Raw genomic sequence first — 21,352 nt, forward strand, 5'->3', positions numbered from 1 at the left:
CTGGTCATACTTCGTTGTTGTCTGTATTGTCATACAGTAGCACCTTCTTTTTAGTATGCAGAGATCCAAACTTTGACAGGATGTTCTGAGTTTGTGCTTGAATGGGGGTGATTCCCAGTTACAGGTTTTAGCTGCTGCCTTCTGATGAAACTCGAGGATGCCTTTAATTTGCTTGGTAAACTTTATGTTGACTATTTTCTGCTTTAAATCATTCTCTGCAGCAAGATTTCACAGTGTAGCTGGTTAAATGACATAAGAAATTAATTTTAAAAAGGGCACCACAAAATCCACACCCAAGAAACCCTACTTTAAACATTGCCATGCTCCAATCTTGTTTTTACTGAATTGTTCTCTGATTATTGCTAAATATGCTGCTGACAAGTTAACTTTACTGTTAATGAACCTGTGGCAAATGTTTCTGCAGATGAGTTGGTTCTTTAGACATGAGTCTGTGTGTGGAATTTCAATACCCCTTGCATACCATTAAGTTGGCTTGAACATTGCTTTCAGAAATACTGCTTTTATGTATAATAAATGCTGCACTGATTTTTTTTTTTTTCCAATATACAAGAGCTGTCCAAATGATCAGTGCTATGAAATCTGAAGTGAGGGCTCACAGAGGGAATTTGGCACATTGCTTCTGTTGCTTAGCAAAGGACACTTCTGCCTCTAGTTTTTCCGGACACTACCGTCTTCTGCACTGTGGCTGCAGCCAACAGTTAAAAGTCCTAACGAAGAGCAAATGGAAGAGAGTAATCTTAGTCCCAGCACCCCTCTAGAAGGGGAGAATTAAGCATTTGAAATAATTAGGTGTTGCCTGGGATTATCAGCAGGAAGTTAAATTACGATTATTTATGAAGATTCTGTCACTACCACAAATAACATTCATTTCAGTAATTTATACTCGCCTGACAATTATGGAGGAATGGGATTTGAATGTTCAGGATGTATTAATGTGAGGGAACTTGCCATTTACTATGTACTCACTCTTTACTGTTCCCAGGACCCCTTTGAAAATGAGATGTTGGTGTTTCATGAGGGGGAAAAAAAATGTTTTTATTAGCATGCATTAATGTTTCCGGGCACCATTACTTTTTAGCCATTATGTACTGCAGGGAGGATCAGTCATCTGTGGTATGTGGTAAAGATGTATGTAACTAGTTAAGAAACATTATTCAGCCTGGAGGTGTTGCCAGTGCAGCACTGTGTCTTGTCATATCAAAAATGAAACAATGCCTGTCAGAGGGAACCTGCTGGAAAAAATTAATAAACTACCCATAAATATACAGTGGTAGAAATTTAAAAACTGCAAACATGTCTTAGCAAATTAAGCCCTTTGAATTTCAATAGTGTGTGTGTGGGGGGGGGGAACTAAACAAACAAAAAAACTACCACCTCTTCTAAAAATGAGAATTGGGAACTATTTTACAGGAGTAAGTTTTACAAACATCAGCTTTGGGGCCTTGTCGCATGCATTCCCTTGCCTCCACCCCAAGCACCAACGTGCTGCATCTTTAATGATCACCTTTCTTCAAATGTGTTCTCCCAGGGAGCTGGATGAACTCTGAGCTGTGACAGCAGTGGACTCTTGTTTGAATTAGCTGGTGGAGCAGGCCAGGCGAGATGCAGGGCATTAATGAGTGAAACAGGTCACACAAACATGGGCTTCATCCAGGGCTTGTAGGTGAAGCTGCTCCTACTTTTCAAGAATCATCCTGCATTTTTATAGCATCGGGAAATACACACAGGCAAGATAAACACACCAGTCAATTCAGAGGGACCTGATTTAGTATTCTTGAAGTAAACTTTTCAGTCCCATAAGCAGAATTACAAAGTGTCTTATTTTAAATTTCATTTTTCAAAGCTGGCCTTCACAACTCAGAGCCTGATAATTAAATTCAGATGACTCATTTTTCCCATTTTTAATAATTTTTGCCCATAGGGGGAATAAATTGAGCTCATATCTCGTCTTTAAACATGTTGATACGATTCAGCTTGAAAATATAGCTGAAAACCTTTTTTCCCCCCTCTGTGAAGACCTAGTTTTAATTATTGGTAATACAGCAGATAGACTTGCAGCCGAACAAGCCATTCTATTGAAGTATCTTGCAGCTAAATATTTCATTTCCTAAGCATTATAAATAGTTTTAATCGGGTCCAGAGATGTACACAAATAAACAAAATTAAATTTCATCTCGGGTATAATTCATATCTATTTTTGAGCTACGGGATAATGATGGTATTTACAGGAGTGCTAGCTCAGCACGTTAGGCTCCGTGCGGCCTGCTCTTACCACGACTGTCCTGCGCTGTCAGTCACCCTCTCCTCTCCAAAGACGGATGCTGTGGTGCTCCCTGAGGAGCCAGGTTCCGTTGTCCCTGCTGTCAGCGGTCCCATGGTTGGGGTCCTGGTATTCCTTCGGGCCCTGACCTCTCGGACATGGGTTCCTCCCTCCATGCGCCTTGGAAAGGAAAGGGCTTTGTGGATCTAAGTATTCTCGTGTCAAGCGGAGCAATAGGGGCTGAGTAGCTATCTGAGACATATTAATAAAATTACACGTTTACAGCTCTTATAACAGCTATTGCAGCTTCTGTCATGGGACCTTGGGCCTGGATTTTGACAGGTGAGAAATAAAATTGCACTGAGCAGAGAGCAGGAGGGGAAGAAAGTAGCGGTGTGAAAAAGGGCCCGTCAGGTGAGAGAGGACGGCGCTGGGCCTGGTGGGCTGGGGAGGAGGGCTGGCTCCGCCAGCGCGGGCTGTCGGGAGAGCTGGGCGGCCTGTGGGGGGCTTCCTCCTGTCACCGTCCCCAGGTTTTGTCTCCTTTTCAAGACCGGGGTTCTCTTCTCCCCCTTGTTTTTGTACTAGCTGAGAGGCACGAAAGGATGAATGAAATTCCTCTGCTGGTTGCGGAGGTTTCGCGGTACCTGCCTCAAAGCTTCGCTCACTGGCAAGCATCCCGCTGGGTGGTGTTAATGTGTTGGGCTGCTATTGCCTTCAAAGGGGTGGTGGTGTAGGAAATGACTAATAATCTGACTTCGGTTCATGTAAACATACATACGTATTGAGATCAAGTATATAGCAAAGGAAGTCTGGGCAGTTATTCCAATACAGCTGAAGCCAGCAAGATAGACAAAAGGTGGAGCCTTGTTCTCAGGCTGTGTGGAGCCATGCACAACCCTTCTTCTAGACTAGGGATTCTGGAAGTTGTAGAAATATACAAACATTGTAACGTTTGCTATCAAGAGCTTCCCTTTTGCTGTGGTCATTAAGTGGGAAGAAGCAGAAGGGAGACGCTGTAAGCTCCAGCCTGTCTGCTGACCAGGTAGGCAGCTAATCATGCCCTTTCCACCCCAAAGCGGTGTTATTTGGCACTCCACGGCTATTTGTTCCACTGATGAAACTACTTAGAAACCTCTGCTCCTGCCAAATGAATTAGTTCCATGAGACGAAACTAACAAGTATCTCATTTGTCTGAGTATGACAGTCTGTCTGGCATGTTTTGAAGGTTCATTAGATGTTTCTAATCTTCAGATGGGAAATCTACTTTGAGATGTAGACAACTTCTTTAATAAAGAAGCTTTGCATATGTTTTGTAGCGGTGTTGCATTTGGTGACTGTATTTGGTAGGCTGAGGGTCCCAGCTGGTAGGAGGGCCTGGGCTGTAGCTGGGAAAGGTGCTCAGTGCCTGCTGCCAGGTCGTGGTGCGGTGCCTTTCGGATCGAAGCAATGATGGTGTGGGAGAGGTCGGAACCTAGCCTCGTATCAGCTCCTAGTGCAGCAGTTACCTGCTGCCTGCAACCCCCTTGGCCTCTGACCTTATTTTACTTCATCGTTTTGCATGAGCTTGGCTGAAACAGAGCCTTACCTGGCAGAGCACCTCCTAGTATCACGCTGAGAAGTTGCTTGTCGACCTGGGAAACCAATTTGTTTCTAAATTACTGCTTCGTTTGCCCCGGGTCCTGGTTTTCGCTCCCAAGTTTTGAGGCTGCTTAGCCCAACCTAGAGAAATCACACCGTAACTTGGGAATGGAAACTGCTACGGTTGCTCATCCTTTTCTTCTGGGCAATCAGGACTGGGCTTACCCTTCTCAGTTACAGTCCACCGTGGTGCATTTCCTTCTTGAGCTTAATTATGCCTCTTTATTCCTGAACTCTTACTGAATGTGGCTACGTGTTTGAAAATTCAAATGTTTAAGAAGAAAAAGAGATGAGTCTGACAATTCGCAGATACCACCTACTCAGTTTTATTTTTTTAATCAGTGATTTCATTGTTCTTTCAAAACTGCATTCTCCTCGGTTGCCTCACTTGTATATTTGTTCCAGGAGGACACAAGCACGTGCTGAATCGCTGCGTTCATGCAGAGCCTTGGTCTATGCTATCTTTCATCGCTGTGATCCTCCTCTTGACTTTATTGCGCTTTTATTGAACAGAAGTCTAATTTTAGGGGGGTTGCATCATCTGTCATGTTGCCCCTCTGCTGCCCTTCCATTCTCTGAACCTTGTCATTTCCCCTGGGAAACATTGTTTTCATTACCAGGGCCACCACTAAACCCTGTCTTCTGGAAAAGCATTGCAGAGTGTCTCTCGTGATGCTACGTATCTGCAGAGTTGACTTCGAGGGAGGAATGACTAGAGGAATGTCCCTGATGTTTTAGCAGCTCCTCGTGACTATTGCTGGCTTTACTTCTTGTCATTATCTGCAGTTGACCCTTCCCTCCCCACCACCCTTGTCTATCTGCTTCTAATAGTCATTAAAGATCTCCTGTGTGAGGTCTGCTTTGAGCTTCCCTCTTGACGCCAGGTGTCTCGTACCACTAGCCAGGCTCATCTATTTGCACATCTTGTGCTCTACCGGTAAGAAATTAGAGTGCCTGTTCTTGAAGGTCACTGTTTCAGATGATGATTATGTTAGTTGGTAAAAACTGTTCTCTGTATGTGCTTCTAATGAACCAACCTATTTTCTTTATATCAAAGCAGCTTCTGATCCTTAGATAGCTGCCTCAGAGCTTTCAGCACGAATTTTCATCTCAGGCCTCAGCCAACATCTACTGAAATCAACGGGGAGAGGCTTTGGCTCCAAAGGACTCGTGAATTGGGCCCTGGTGTATTGTCACTTGCTACAGCGCGTTCCTTCTGCCAGCATGCCGCAGCTCTGGAGCGCGGGGTCTGCATCTGTTGCTTCTCCTGGCAATGCTGCTGCCACCAGCACGGGAACCGGGGCAGTGCCTGCAGGAGGGGAGCAGGCGCTGCGGTACGGAGCGGAGCTGCCCAGTGCTGGGGAGCCCAGAACCGGCCCTCTCCACGCGCCCCCCCTGCCTGCGCCCTGGCAGCTGCCTCTCTTCGCGGGGATTCTGGAGAACAGATTGCCTGATGGCTGCTTCAGAACGATTGGGATCTCACAGTTGCCACTTCCTTTTTGATTTTTTCCAGTCGGTAATTGCTTTTATTTGCAAGTTGACAAGCAGTATCCTGCCCTCGTGCATGCGTGAGGCTGAAGAATTGAAGACAGTTGTCTTGAAATAACTTATTTCTAGTTAAAGCCTAGATAATGCAAGTGTGAAAGTTTTCTTTTCCTGTGCAGTGAATCGAGCTTCCTTGTTGTAATAGGCAGTTAAAAACGGATGCTTTATCTGTAATACTCAGCTGCTCATCTTCCATGGTAATGTTTTCCATAGGAGTGGGAATGAGTGAAAAAAAAAGTGTATGAAGTGGCTTTTTAAAGTCCCTATTTAAATGTCAGTTACATCTTCATCAGGATCTGGAAATAGATTGCCTTATTTGACTGGTACGGTTAATTCTTTTTCTGTTAAAGAATTCATGGTGCTTTTAATTAGAAGGAAATTCTGTGAAGGCTTTAAAGCTGTCCTATCTAAAACATTGTTTCAGTGGGAAATAGTTTTCTTGCAAAAACCCCTTGTCTCTTAGAACGTGCGATCTCTGGAGATAACATTTTGGAGAAGCGCACAAAAGCCCATAAAGGAACCGCAGAGCAGCCCCGCTCACGCAGCCAACGGCTGGAACGCCTGCAGCTCTCCCTGCTGAGGCTGCTGCTGGCGGCCCCTCGCTGCCTCCGGTGTTGTGAGCATCAGCTCGTGGGGCTGGCCCAGGCCTTGCAGCTTCCTGTACCTCACTTGGGTCCTTGTCTTACTATGAATCTGCTATAGGGAGAACAGGAGCGTATAGGTCTGTGATCTGATTTCTCCCTGATGGGAAGCAGGTGGCGCAGCATTGGGAGCACTTGTTTCCTGGTGGTAGCTGAGAGGTAGAGCTGATTGCGTCCCTGGTGGGCACAGATGATTTGCGATCCTCTTGATTGCTGTTTTTAAGTGAAGTTGAAGGATTGATAATGCTTTGTAACAAAGTAGTTTCAGTAGAGTAACATTGCGCCTTGTCCTAAAGCCGCCCTGCCGGTTGCAGTGCAGGAATAACTGAATGGGAAATTCTGGAAGGAAGCTGCTCAGGGTAAGATGGTATTTAAAGAGGTTCCGTAATTTAGCATACGTTGCTGGTAAGGAAAGGAGGATTTAGACAGCAGCTGAGCCGATAAAAATAACACGCAGGCTGTGTTAGCTCTCATCAGCGAGGGACTTGGTTACCCATTTGTGCAACACCTTCCTGAAGCTGCTGTGGGGCTGAACGTGGACCCAGCTGCTCCTTGCTGCCCGTCCTCTGGGGAGGTGAGTGCTCTGAGCAGCTCTTCTGCCCCGAGCATGGCAGGGAGAGCGACTTCTGTGACAAACTACAGGGAAAGGGCCTCATGACCTCTCCCACTCATGTTTCATTCAATAAGACATGATTAGATTTCATATACCCCTCTCTAGCTAATCCTATTTTTCCATGCATTAATATGATTAATTCTATTTGCTAGATAGTAGAGAGCATTCCATGAATATTCAAGCTAGCTATTTAAACCAAGGAAGAAGATGCTTTTAGGCTGAAAATTACACTAATTATCTCTTAATTGTATTTTTTATCCTAAATTGACCTTTGTTTGGTCCCCTCTGAGGCTGAGAGCAAGCCCTGTGCAAAGGCTGCTCTGTGGACTGCACCTGAAGGGATAAGGTGCAGAGTGGAAAAATCTGTGAAGGTTCCTAAACATGAAGAAATTAATATTTTGCCATTTCTGTCCAGGATGTGAACACGTGCTGAGGGAAAAGAGAAGTTTGTTTGCAAAAACACTCAACTGCAAGCTGAGGAGAGGTACTGGAAAGAGGGGGCTCATGCAAGTTAGTGTAACGCAGCTGGCTGAAACCTCGGGAATCACAGAATCATAGAAATACGGTGGCAATTGCAAGAGTACCTCCCGGATGTAAGCCAACATGTAAATGACCACATGGGTTGTAAACTGGTGAATAATACCTGTATTGGGCGGAGACAGGGCGCTTTACCTAAGTGCAGGTGATGTCACAGGCTGTAAATGGTTGGGCGTCTTTTTAGAACACCAGATCTCCTCTGCTGTGGTGGGGCACTGAGCGTTCCCAGGTTAAGCAAGGATTTGGCCAGCTGCTGGTAGGACAGATGGCTGGCTCTGCCTCGTGGTGCTTCCAGGAGATGCTTCTGTGTTACTCTTTGTTGGGGGCCGGTGGTGGGGCCCTGTTCGTGTGATTTTGGCTCACTTTTTTCTTCATCAGAAGCCAATTCGTGTCCCTTTCTGTGCAAGGTTCCACCGCTGTTGTTTAAGCCGGCTGAAGGTGTGCATATGCGGAGGGGTCTCCCTTTGCACAGAAATGCACCATGGTGAGGGAATTGGGTTTGAACGTCAAAATCTGCCTGCCAGAGCTGATAAGTCATGTTTTACACTGCCTGCCCTTATCTACAACTTCAAAGTGAAAGAGCAGAGACACCTCTGCAGCTGTTCCAGTACTTTCAAAAGATCTTTCTTCCGCGGTTTCTTTGTGGACCTGTTCACAGAAGCTTTCATATATTTACAAGTTGTATTAAAGAATGTAAGTACTTTGTTTTCAAATGTCACCTGTTTCACAAAATATATTTTAAATGATCTTTGCCTTCTGGTTTTTCTTCCCTAGGTTCTCTGCAGCTGCTTCTCCTAGGAAATCACAAACTCATTCACATGTGTTCAGTTTCTGTAGCTTTTTGTCACATGCTTTAAGTGAAATTCACAATGATACAGATTCATTTTGGTGCTTAATTCATATTACTCCTTAAATTGATTTTGGATGTTTGATGGTAATGTATCCCACGTACTGTGATTAAGCTCATCTCCCTTTAATTTGCATTGTATGTTAATTCATTGAAGTTGGGGAAGAATTGTGTTTTCATTGGTTTTCAATAAGCTCAAGCCGTGGAGAAGTAATTTATTTTTATGTTGGAAATTCTGAGGCCACACACATCTGTCCAGCCTGATCTTTCCGCTTGTCTCTGGAAATACTGAAATGCATGAAATACAGGGAAGAAATCCTAGAGTCCTCTTCAGGAGAGGTTTGCTGCTGGGGGTGACGTGGTGAAGTATGTGTGCCCCTTAGCCAGTGTAGCCCTCTGGCAAGGTACAGGTGTCAGGTCGTCACCTTCCAGAGTCAAGAAAAATTGCACAGACTGTGTGAGAGGTCCTGGCATGCTCCTGGTAGCAGGCGCTCTGAGGTCAGCCTGCCGTTGGGAGCTGGAGCAGTATCTCACTAAGTAGCAAGTTGGCAGCAAACCAAGTGCCGGGCAGGGGAGGAAAGACGCTCTTGTGCATTGGGATTTATTTCTGTTACTGTGTCATGGTGGCAAATCACTTATCACCATGATTTTGTCTCCTCTGCTTGTACATTCGGGCCCTTTAGTCCAACCTCGCCCTATTTGCAGCTGAGATTTGGGTTTGTAAACTGCAGGTTTATGAGATAAGATGAGATACCAGATAGGTCTCAGAACTGAACTTGGCTCTAACCTGTTGTGAGCGTGTCAGATCATTTTACTTCTGGGTTTCTCCTCTCGTTTTTATTTCTAAGGTAGGGGACTTTCTCAGTTGATTATTCTAGAGCCAGCACAACAGCATCTTGCTGCCTTTTGGGTTTTAGGTGCAGGGTCTGTTCTCTCTTTCACCTAGGATGATAGAACATTTGGCTAGCACAGGGTTTAAATATATTACTGTTGATCGCAAAAGGTTTTGAGGTTCTCCTAAGGCTGATACTAGTTCACAGAATGGTTGAGGTTGGAGGGGACCTCAAGAGGCCATCTGGTCCAGCTCTCCCTGTGCGCAGAAGCAGCAAGGAGCTTTAGTTTAGCAGAAGCTTCTGGTCTGGTCTTTGCACAGGGAGAGCTCCACCACCCCTCACCATCACCATGCATCCCTAGGGACAGAGCCTCTGAGATGGAGAGCAGATGTGAAGACAGTGGTAGAAAATGTCAGCATTTTGAAGACTAGAGAAACACTAACGCTTTCTGTTACAGCTGCTCTCAATAGGAGAGGTTAAATGAAGCGTTGCCACGGCCAGTGCTGCAGCCACAGAAATGGAAGATCTATTCACGTTAAATATTACAAAGTGTGTTTTCAGAGCTAGCCCATTGTATTTGTCAAGTTATGTATATTTATAACTTGACATATCTATAATACATCTTGAAAAATTCAGTGGAATACAAAAATATATACGTGTGTGTACATATATATATTTTTACCATAGCCAAACATCTGTAATTTAATAGCTGTAGTAGAGGCCTTGGAGGCCTTTTGTCGTTGAGTAACAAACTTTCACCTGCAGTGGAAAAAATTGACTTCTGTTCCTGTTGTTTGCTTATTGCAGGCCTGAGCTGCTGCTGCTTTAAAAAATAGATAAAGATGCCCTGGCAAGGATCAATAATGGATGGGATAAGCAGGAGAGCGCACAGGCTGTTTTCTATTCCAGATCTGTGCGATGTTTCTGGAAGTGAGCTATTCACAGGGGGACTCCTGAATTCTTAAGCGGAGAGGGAGTTGCAAACTAAGTATTAAAGTGAAAGGCCTAATAGCAGTTCAGAATTGGTTAATACGGTATCACCCAGCGAAGCGCTGTCTGAAATCTTAGTGTAAGCCTGAGCTCTGCATCCTTGGGGCGAGGCGTACTTTTGAAGGGCTTGGGGCTTCCCTGGTGAGCTGGTCCAAAGCCTGGCTCTGAGCGCAGTGAGCTGACAGGCAGAAACGTGAGCGGTTTCTGTTATGGGACGTAGGAGCAAAACAGTGAATTCTGCGAGTTTTCTTTCACCTTGGCATCTCTGTTTCTCTGCGTTTAAAAATCCAGTGTGTTTCTTCCTGCTCGGGGAGATGGTGCCGCTGATGGATCTTGGCACAGATACGTCTCCCGTCTCGCGCTTCTCGATTCAAGGATAGACTGCAAGTCTAGTAATATTAGTTATTAAAAGCAGACACTTCATATAAATATCTTTGCTCTTAATGTCTCTGGTACTTTGTACGCTAAGATCTAATCAGTCTTCTCAAAGCCCGGATGGTGGAAGGAAATAATGTGCTTTGGGTTCATGTGGCGATTGTATTTTGCTTCTTCCCCTTGGTGGCATTTTCTTCTGTCATGGCAGGTCATGATCTCTTTAGCTCACGCTGAGTTTGTTTTTGACAGTCTTGGCTGTTTTACAACATGGATGTTTTGATTCTTCCTTGCAGGGACCTCTTTTGTGGCTGGATTTATAGCAGGGATCAGGAAGATGCCAGGACATCAGTAAATATCAGAGCATTAGTAATAGGCAAAATGTTGTCAACAGCTAACACGTAATGACTGTATTCCTGGCCGCAGTAAGCTGGAATTTTCCAAGTCTCTGGAAAACCAGACCCATTACGGTGTTGTACCAATGTGGTTTTGCATAGAGGGCAATTGCTGCCTTGTACAAGTAGAAAAAGACAAAATGTGATTAGCTGCTTCCCTGCCATTGCCTTGCAGTGTAATTAACACAAATAAGTTCACTCCTATTTAAATCAGCTCAAGCTTCATTTATTATATGTGTTTATTTTTTTTCCAGTTCCTTTTGAATCCTGTGCTGAGGGCAGGGCCAGGTTGGCTGCGGGAGGAAAGCCCTGAGAGCCCACGGGGCACAGACAGCCACCAGGGCTCGGTCACTGACCGGGATGGCTCAGTGTGTGTGATGCTGAGCCGTGGCCGCTTCGTGCCAGCACACTGCAAGCGGGGCTGCTTTATTTTCCACCAGCGACCTGAAAACTTGATCTGCCTTCAACATGCTTTTAAGGTGGAAGCGGTGGTTTGATGCTTCCCAATCGGAGCTCGGGGAGATGCCCATCTGTCCTCGCTTTCCTTTTTCCCCTTTGTCTTAGTTCTGCACTTTATAAATTAATTTTTATAATCGTCCTTTAAATGATGGAGCAGTTGAAATGAGCTCTTAGTCAGAATTACCTGCATTAAAGATCTCTTAAAAAGAGAGGCATAAAAGTAATTAATTGCTTCAATTATAATAATGTGGCTTAGCTTGTGGTTTTCTGTTAGAAAAACCTGCTTTTGATAAGTCAGCTGTTCTTAAAAGGGAAAAAATAAAAGTGCTTCAGGCTGGAAGCTGGCATGAAGGAGTTCTGAAATAAGGTTGTTCACTTTGTAATGTAACAGCATAAGTTAACACCATCGATCCTGGAGTGGTACCCTGTGCTCGAAATGTGCTGCTGGGATGGGAGAGCTCAAAGTTCGGGGGTTTTATTTCATGTGCCTCGTCCCAGCCCAAACACGGGTATTTTAAAGGGCTGACTGGTTCCTTTTCATGGTTGCTGGGCTGTACTTGGTGTGGGAAACACCTCCCGATTGTAAGAACATCTGGCCTGAAAAGCTTGGGCAGCTCTGTCTGCTTTGCATGGTGTGCGTGGTTGTTGCAGGTAGAGCAAAGCTCCTTGTAAAAAAATCTTTCGGTCTTTGAAACCCAGGTAATGCACTCTCTGATTTGAGCCCCATCTTCAATTTAAAAAGGAAAAAGCTCATAAGCTTCTATATTATTGTTTTCTCTCTAAAAGTAAAATGAGTTTTAAAACAGGAAATATTTAAGCAGTACGGTCTGTGTATTGCTGCTCAATATCTGTCCCCATTGCTACACAGAAAAAAAGAAAAAAGAAAAAAAATCAAAAGTAGGAGGATGTCTTCATTAGAGGACAATATCGTAGATCTCGTTTTTAATTTTTGTCTTAAACCTTTTAAGGAACTAGGGTTTTCTAGCATGGAATTCATATAGTAGAGGTCTTGAGGAAAGAATAAAGTACTCATTAAACTTCGTAACCCTGGAACGTGTATAAAACAGCTTGCAATTAGACTTAATTTTGATGCAAGTTAACAGAAGTTTTGTTAATGTTTAACATCTTTATGGGTGTCATTCTTTGTAAATTTGAACTAATTAAGTCCAAAGGGACAAAATAATATATTCTGTATGTGTGGTGATGCCAATGCTCACTTTGCTTTTGGCGCTTTTCCTCTTTTTGTGCAAGTTCTGATTCTAGTAAGTTGCCAAAAAAGGAACTATTTTGCTTTTTATGCCAAATTATCAGGAACCATCTTCCTTAGTCTGTGCAGGACTGCAAGCTGGCTTTGGTAGAGACCTGATGCTTGCTTGCATCCCCCGAGTTCAATGTGTTTGCTGCTCAGAAGATTTGGAGTTGGATTTTTGTTGTTGTTTTTTGTTTTTATTTTCCTTAAGAACATTCTGTTAAGACTGTGCCCAACTGGTTTGGGGTTGTAAAGTCTTGGGTGACTGTAGGCTGTCTGATGTTTCCTTAACAGAAATGTAAACCGGTCATTTATGGTTGTAATTACAAATTTAACGTTTGTTGCTCTCCTTGAATATTTTTGGTGGGACCTTATCTTATCTTAAGGTGTTTATAGGTATCAGTAATAGTACTGGAAAATCCTGCTGAGTGTGTGGTAGTCCTAACACATCTGGGACCTGCCCCTGCCCCTGGCAGAGCGTCAAACCTTCCTTGGTGCTCAGGCTCTGGGGTCTGCAGTTAGCAGTTTGTAAGGCTCTGCCCAGTAAACTCGTATGGAAATAAGGTTTCATACAGTTGAGTGAGAAGATCTTTAACAGGCTCTACCATGGCTGTGCCAAGCCTCTAATGCTAGGAGCGCTGCGGAGCTCGGGATAGGTTGTTAATGGTGTTATTGATCGGAAGGGTAGAAAGTTCCTCCAAGCTATGGATAATTCTGATCACTTCCTGGTGAATACGACTTCTGTGCAGCTATAATCACTACACCAAGCTTTGAAATGACTTGTAAGCAGCAATGCTAATAAACTGGTAACGTGCACTGTTGCTTTGAACAGCAAAGCTGCAAGGTTCCTTTGTAAGGCCCCTCGATGCGGCAGCCCTTCAGGTGCCTTGGCTCAGGTCTGGCACTGAACTTGTGCAAGGGAGATGCTCAGCTCCTCTGAAAAAGGCAGGCTGGTAAGATCTGCCTTTCTGTGAGTGCTGTTACAGTCTGTTTAATTTCAGACTGAATCTATTTCAGGGTTTTTTATCTGATCAAACACTTGGAAATATGTAATGATAGGCAAGCGTGGAGCTCTGGTGACACAATTCACATCAGTCAGGCTGAGCAGAAGAAATGCAGATTGAACCTGGAAGGGGAGGAGAAACTGTTGTAGCAGCAAAGCACACAGAAGGCAGGTTTAAAAGAAAATGAAATTTAAAAAGTACAACCTGCTTTTGACATTCTGGCAGTGCTTTCAAGTAGTCAACAGTTTCTGCAGTTGGAAGCTGTCAGGTTATGTTAAGGTCATCCACCCAGACTTCTTAAGAGGGAGGTTTTGCCCTTGCACGGTTCTCATTCTGCTGTCTTGGCAACTTTAATGTGTGCTCAGGTGTTACGGACCTCTTAATCTTCCCCAGAAAGCACGCTGAGTAACACTCGCTGGAAGGAGACTTGCCTGTGCTCCCACGACCAACCCGTGGCTCAGCCCGAGGTGCCGATGCTCGGCCCATGCCAAGCCCTTGCGAGCTGATACGGCTCCTGGCACGCAGCGAGGGAGGATTAGTGTGTTTGGTTTGATGCGAGGCTGTGTTGTGTTCAGCACCAGGATTTAGTCGAGCATGAGCTCTTCATTGATTTCTAGAGGAACGAGGTCATTGTAGGAGTTTTTACTGCTTTTAAAAAATAAGCCTTGGTAAAACAAAGCGGGTTTTGTTCTCCTCATGCACATGTAATAATGTCCTCTAATAGCAGTGGTTTTCAACGTGCAGGTACCCAGAAGAGGAATTAATATCTTCAGCTGCATGATCTAGCCAACGTGGCAGATCACGGGAATAAATTACTGCACGGTAACGGGCAGTCAGGAGATGCCGCCTTTACCATCCCCGTCTCAGCCAAGTCCTGCTTCACGAGTGGCCGCTGGGGCTCTGCAGCCGACACTTAATTTCTGGTTGATGTTGAGTAATTTCTCCAGTGTCCTGTAGATTCACAAGCAGATACCTATTATTTATTATTATTTATTTATTTAAACTTCTGTGAATCCTCTTTTGTCATTTGCTGTTCTTGGAAGCATAAAACTTTTTTTGCAATATGTGATGGAAAACATACTTTGGCGAGTCAAGCAGTGATTTAAGTATATTTAACATTATCTTAACCGGTAGTTGTGGTCTCCTGAATGGTAGTCTGATGAAATTTTTTTTTTCTGTGGAAAAGAAATTAATATTTTATGCCTATTGTTCATATTCTGTGGCATTTTATGCATAGTATCACCCCCTAGGGAATTGCAAGTCTCAGCTATTGGTCTGCCTGATGGAACGTACCTGTCATGTGAGGTTGGCAAGAGCACAAGTAGATATTTATTTTATCTACCTAAATGATAAATTTGGGGAAAGACAAAATTGGGTCTGTCAAACTGCTGTTCTAATTGCACTTCTAATAACATAACACCTGTTTTTTGTTGGTAGCTATTACCAAATAAAAGAAACAGATGGGTTTGCAGTTCAGTGGGAGTGGCACGCCTTTGAAGACCTGTTTCATTATCTTCACTCAAATTTGGAATGAAGATGCCCTCTCACCAAGAACTGCAAGGGCAGCTTGCTTTATCTATGCTAAATACACTACCTCCTTGGACAGAAAGGGAAATGGAGGAGCACTTAACGAAGCTGTCCTAGCGTATAGCATCCTCGAAGTAGGGCTGCCCCGTGCTAAATGTTGTACAGGCACGCAGACGACGAGTTTGTTATTGCAGTGATTTGTGATATAAATCAGAGTTAACAAGGGAGGCAGGATGTACTGCCTCTCTCAGATCCGTGCAGATGGGTACGCGCTCTGTAACGCGCGGTCTGTGCTTTGTTGCAAGATGGACTTAAAAGAAGCAAGCTGTTGCGCTCTTCACCACAGATAGCGCTGGTAGCTTTTTAGCTTCTGAGCAACTTGGTATCTTTTTGGTCACATTAAAATCAAGCTGTGAATAAAAGCAAGTTATTGATTCTTTAAAACAAAAAGGTTCTTTGCCAGCCAGTTAATGAGCAAAGAACGCTTCCAGTTTCCGCTTTTTGTAAGCGTTTAAGTTGTAACATCTCAATTAACTCATGGCAGGGCCCTTCCTACAAGGCTGTACAGTGTAAATACCAGCCTGAGTCACGAAGAAGGAATCAGCTGCTGCCTAAGCTGAGTTTGGGGGAGGTCTCTGCCAGGCTTGTCTGGTTGCAGCTGCGGAGGCTTTGGGGTGCTGGCGTGACCATCACTTAGAGCCCTCTGGGGACAGAGATGCCAACAGTGGCTTACTTAACTGTGCTGTAGTTGGTGTAGATTTTTGCTATAACCTTTTAATTTTATGCTCCCCTTTTAGTATTTCCTTTAGCTCTCTGAAATGCCAGTAGGGCTAATAATAACTTCTAATATGCCAAGAGATGCCTGAGTTTCAGTGGTGCATCTGCTTACTCAGACCCAAGCAAGTCCTGTAGTCCTGCTCAACTCCTTGCTGCAACATCCAGAAAGAATGGCAGTGTTTTGTTTGTGGGCTTTCTTTTGGTTTTTATCCTAATCTGGTGGGGCACCCAGTGTGTCAGCTTCTCTGAACGGGACTTCTCATGCCTGTGTTACATAGGCACAAGATGAAGCAACAGCTTAGAAGCGTTACTGCAGAGAACATCTGTTAAATATATCTGCTATTCAGAAATATTCTAGTGTTTCTAGTACTGCTGCTGTAATAGGAGAGCTCTTGGACTGTCTTCTACACACGTGGGAAGAAATTGCTACTGTAAGGAGAGTGGAGGCTAAATGAAGGAGGCAGGATGAAGTGCTGTTGTTCCCATTTAACAAGCAGAAGAGGCAATATGTGCAGCGATACGCTTCTCTCAATGCCAGTAGAAGCCTGAGAGTAGCATTCAGGTCAGCTTACTGATGTGTATGTTTTTGTGCTCAGGCTTTTTTTCATTTTTTTTCTTTTCAGAAAGGTGGGGAAATGTGTAAAATTTTAGCTTGAGGGTTGGTTTGTTTATCCAGGCTTTGAAGTCTGACCCAGGTGCATAACGTATCTGAGATCCAACATGTATGAGTGCCACTATGGCTGTGGTGACAGCTGTTGTGCCTCCCGGTCAGAGCAAAGGAAAGTGGGTTTCTGAAGGCTTTGGATAAAGATAGAATACTTCTGGCTATTCTTTTCTACTCCAGAACTCTGCCCCTTAGAAACCTCTGCATCAAGACAGCAGGGAAAGCAAAGCCTGTCTCTCCGCCAGCTATCTGGATGAATCCATTTAGCTGGCTTGAAGGGAAAGTAGTCCAGCTAATCTTCTCCCGCAGAATTTACAAAGTATTCTTTACTCATCTGTCCCTTAGCAGTGACAACACAGGCAGCATTAAGCTCTATAAAAATGATATTACTAGATCCATTATAATGTCATTATCATTAGTTTTGACTACATGAGAAGTAAGTGCAGCAGCTTTCATGCAAAGGCTTGCAGTGAGCCTGTATCGTTGTGGTACCGAAAGAAACCATAGGCTTCAGCTGGGAGTTTTGTTGCATGCTTTAGCTGTGATGTAGAAAAACAGAGGAGGATCCTAACCCAGAGTCCGAGCTATGTACCATACGTATGTCAGCCATAGCAATCATTACCCCCCTTTCTCCATCAGTTATCCATGGGCTCTTCAAAGACTGTAGCTACCTTGCAAGGCATCTCCAAAAGTGTTGTTTTTCATTGGTAATGCTTAGCTCTAACATCTATTTGCATCTATAGTCTATATGCCAATAGGGTGAAAACAGATAATGGTGGAAAAACTTGACCAGCTCCAGGTGCGTTGTTTTCCAGGCCCTCCTGTTCCTTCTCAGTAGCAGCTCTCCCACTGCAGCTAACTGGAATTTCATCGCATATTCTGGGCTGCCAGGCAGAGGTGTCCTTTGGCCTCTCGGACTGCATTTCAGCTGCAGAAGCTGGTAGAAATAGCCACGCTGGGAGTTTACTGGAGTGTGTGTTTGCAAAGAAGTGTATGTTTTGAGGCAGTGCTGCAGGTATTTGAAGACATCGCTCACAAGCAGATTGTGATGAGCTAAATTGAGCGGAACTTGTGCACCAACTTCACAGGGCGTGATCTTGCCTGAATGCCAGTTGTTTAAGAAGTATGCAAGTTGAGAAATGGAAGACAAAGATTCCCTTAAAAGTCTAATTGGATGGGTGATATCTTAGGCCTTTCTGATGCATCTTTTTTAACCACTTCATATTTGTAATGTGCCAAAAATAGCTGTACAGTCTGGTGTGGCCATCACCAGTGCAGCTGGGAATAGATTTTAATTGATGGATCCTGTTAAACTGTTAGCGGCCATGCAGTCATGAGAGCCATTAAAGTGATATTTCTTGTCCCTGCTATCAAGTCGCAGCACAGTATTATTTTTTTTACTGAGTATGTCAGCATTTGCAGTGATAGCATACCAGGGTCGTGTGCTGGGTTTTTAAGTTTCTCAGCGGTGAGAGCTGCTGACCGCTGACTTCATTTCCAGGTACTGTAGGAGATGGTGCTAACATGAAAATTTGGTGTGAGGAATAAGTGACAAGCACATCTTCGGAGCCCAGTTTGTTTTGTGATTTTTTGAGATGAAGCATTTCCCTTGGTGCACATAGAAGGAAAGAAAGCAACATTTGACTACAGCACTCATGCATTATGCCGAGGCTGTGCTCCAGCATGGGCAGCGTGGAAGTGTTTTGACTATTTCACTGTTTCCTTATGTATGTGTGCAGCATGTTAGGTGAAAGAACTGGATGTGAATCTTCATGAGTTGAGAGGAGACTGGTTAAACCTTAACAAATTCCAGCCTGGAGTTTTAACTTCAGAAAAAACTGGCTGCTAGGGGCAGGGGGCATGTGGGGGGAAAAATAGCAGCAGCCTCATATACCCAGACAGCACTTAAGAATGAATGCTTTCCCTGGTCCTCTATCCTGCTGTTTTTTTCCTTTTAAAAAAAAAAAGTACGTAAGCAGGGAGCAGAGGGACGGAGAGGCTGTACTCATGGACCAGACAAGCTGGCAGAGCACTGGGGTTGAGATGCAGCATGCGAAGACTTCAGAGAGTCTGGAAAGCAATTGACCTCCTCTCCAAAGTGCAGGCTTTGCAAAGATGTCCTTATGAGCCAGATAGTCAGCAAGCACTGCTTGGGCAAGAGGTTATCTTGCTTTAGTTGATAAATAGCATGGGCTGTCAGCCTTTCTATAACAGATGTAGACTTCTGGATCGAGTTTAGTCACCCCTTTGCTTGAGCCAAAGGAAAGAAGTTGGGGCTGGGTTGCTTAAAGAAGGGACATGGGCGCTGGCCCTGCTGTGAAAATAAGCTGTGCCTGTTCCGTTAGGAACCCGTGAGGAGGCTGGGGTCAAAGTAGAAACCTCCCTGTCCTCCAGCCCTTCACTGGGGGCTGGTACCTGTCCTGGTTTTGAGTCTGAATTTGTGCTCCTTCCTAAGGCTTTCCTCTGCTCCCTGACCTGCAGAGGTTATTACTGACTATTTCTGTCTTCAGAGTGACAGCTGCCATCCCTTCCAAACGACGCTGCTGTGCAGAGGGCTGAAGGTTGAAAACTGGAGCCGCGTGCTCCATCCTACCCACCCCGTCACCTCCAAGGGCACGCACTGTGCGTGCTGTGGACAGGCCAAGCAGGTGGCCAGCCAGAGAGCCCTGGCATCAGCCGCGTGCCTTGCGCTTGCCCTGGGGCAGCAGTATTCGTGCACGATCTCTCGGGCTCCAGGACCTGCTGAGCTCGAGGGACAGAATCCTTCCCACATGGAAGGAGCCTGTTTTAACCTGGGGTTTGGAGGGGAGAGGAGAGAGGGAAGACTCACTGCTAGTTTCTTTGTGGGTAAGCAGGAAACATCCATCCCTAAAGTGCACAAACCCTCCCAGTGCTGTAAATATGGAACCAACTATCAGGGTTATCTAGTGTTTGCAGTTATTTTTACTGAGCCTTGTGATGAACTGCACAAAACTTCGCAAGGAGCTACAGCTGCACCAGTGATGAGGTGAAATTGCAGAGGGTCACAGCCTTATCAGCTAAGCAAGCCATCAGAGTCTTCGCTTCCTGCTCATTTTTTCTGCCGTGAGCTCCTTTCCTGGCTCACACCCTGACCTTTGTGCTTTTCTCGCTTGTTTTTGCCCCCTCAGCCTTGCAGCCTGCTGTTTGTACATCTCTTTCTCTACTTCTGGCTGCTCATGCCATATTTTCCCTAACTTCATGGCAGTTTCTGCTGCTGTCCAGTGTGGATTCGATTTCCGAAGCTCTGGACGATGCTGCGCCATGAACAGAAAGAAAGCAGGGAGCGGCTGCTTCGTTCTGCTGAAGCGACCTCTGCTCCTTGGCTTCCTTCGCCTTCTCTTCCTTGCCCCTCTTAGAGGGTCCGACGCTCTCCCCTTGTTTGGACGCGCTGCCTCTTGCTGCTCCACCATGTCTTCAGCCTCTTTCTCCTCCATGGCCACGGCTTTCCAGGTTTCGGAGCGTTGCTGTGAAAGCCGAGCGCCAGCGGCAGGCTCCTGGCCGGCTTCGGCCTTCTTCTTGATGGAGACGTAGAAGAGGAGGTGGTGGCGCTGCGGCCCTCGGGGCGCGCCGGCCGGCGGGGCCATGGCGCCGCGGGGCCCTCAGCTCCGCGGCCCTCGGCGGCGGCGATGACCTCACAGCGCGACTGTGACCTGTGAGATCCCGTAACCAATCAGCTGGGGCCCTGTGTGCGCCCTGCAGCCCGATTGGCCGGGCGGTTGGGGTGATGTCATAGCCGCGGTGACGCAACGCGGCTCCTTCCTCCCCTGGCGGCGGGGTTTATCTCCGTTTAACGCCCGGTGCGCTGCGAGCGTGTGTAATACCCGAGGAGATAACCGAGCGCCTCTAATTTTTTGTCATGATAAAATGTGGAGCTGCTGTTAGCTGCTGAGAGGTGGCAGCTCATAATGTGAAAATGGTTTAGTAGCAGCCCTAAAAATAATTGTATGTGACAGCTGCTTCTTGGTTCCTGTCAGGATAACTACTGTAATTTAAATCTGCAGCTCTTGGACTACATGTCTAATTTATTTGGGTGGACTTTTCATTAATTTGAAAGGTTCTGAGGGTTTAAAAGCCTTCATTAATTACATTTTAGTAAATGAAAACGTAGCGAGGTTCTGCAGGTTTGTGTGGGAACGTTAAGAAAGAAATTTCCTATGTTTTGTTTGCTTGTTTTCAAAAGGTTAAACCAGTTGTTCCTGGGAAATGACTATCTTTTCTGCTCCTCTCAGAGTTTTTGTGGCTAAGAACAAGAGCATAAATAAAACAAATTGAAATTTTGACCATTCATTGTAAGTACAACATGACTTCTTGAAGTTCCCAGCAGCGTTAAATATTCATGTGTAGCGGATCGCAGAAGTGTTAAATTATGAAACAGCCCCGACTTCTGTAGAACTTGTCTTTTTGAAAGGTAAAGATGGGGGAACAAAAGACTGGAAGTAGGGAGTCATTCCTGTATTACAGATGACTTTTTTATTACATAATTCTGTTGCAACTAACAGGGCTTCTGTAATTGCCACGTTGCTTAATTATGTCAGAGTGAGGGTCAGATGGCTTAATTGTGACATCATTTAATTATGTCAGGATTGGGGTCGGATCACTTGTCATAGTTTACGTAGAAGCTTGTGGCAAAACCCCGGTTCCAGTCTAGATGTTGATAAAAATGAAGCCTAGACAAAATACTTGAACGTGGTGGTGCTTTTGTGCTTCGCAGTTCGCCTTCTGTTTACTCTCACTCCTTTTCAAGTGACCCCGCAGTAGTAAATAACAGGAACAGACTCTGTAGGACCATAAGGCTTCCTCCTTTCATGTCATGGCTTTTTTTGCTTACTCTGAGCAGAGAGGGTGATTTGCATTCCATTTATCTATCCTGCTTTCCCTTCCGTTTTTTTTTCCTCTCAAAAGAGAACCTGCATTTGTGATTATTCTGGGGCAATGAAATAATTTCATTACAGCATTTAG

The 21,352-nt window shown here is 44.9% G+C and overlaps 1 protein-coding gene and 1 long non-coding RNA gene across 3 annotated transcripts in view; both read left to right on the forward strand.

Annotated features, from left to right (window-relative positions):
* The window catches only part of CSMD2 (CUB and Sushi multiple domains 2), a 300,763-nt gene that overhangs the window by 87,838 nt on the left and 191,573 nt on the right, over positions 1-21,352 (forward strand).
* On the forward strand, positions 16-19,418 carry LOC125181015 (uncharacterized). Of its 2 annotated transcripts, XR_010826530.1 has the most exons (3): positions 16-6,679; positions 7,134-7,948; positions 14,149-19,418. It is a non-coding gene; the product is annotated as an uncharacterized lncRNA (long non-coding RNA). The 2 variants fall into 2 exon arrangements; XR_010826529.1 differs by having other exon boundaries at positions 7,134-19,418.

Source organism: Anser cygnoides, chromosome 24 (assembly GCF_040182565.1).
Source record: "Anser cygnoides isolate HZ-2024a breed goose chromosome 24, Taihu_goose_T2T_genome, whole genome shotgun sequence".
NCBI lineage: Eukaryota > Metazoa > Chordata > Aves > Anseriformes > Anatidae > Anser > Anser cygnoides.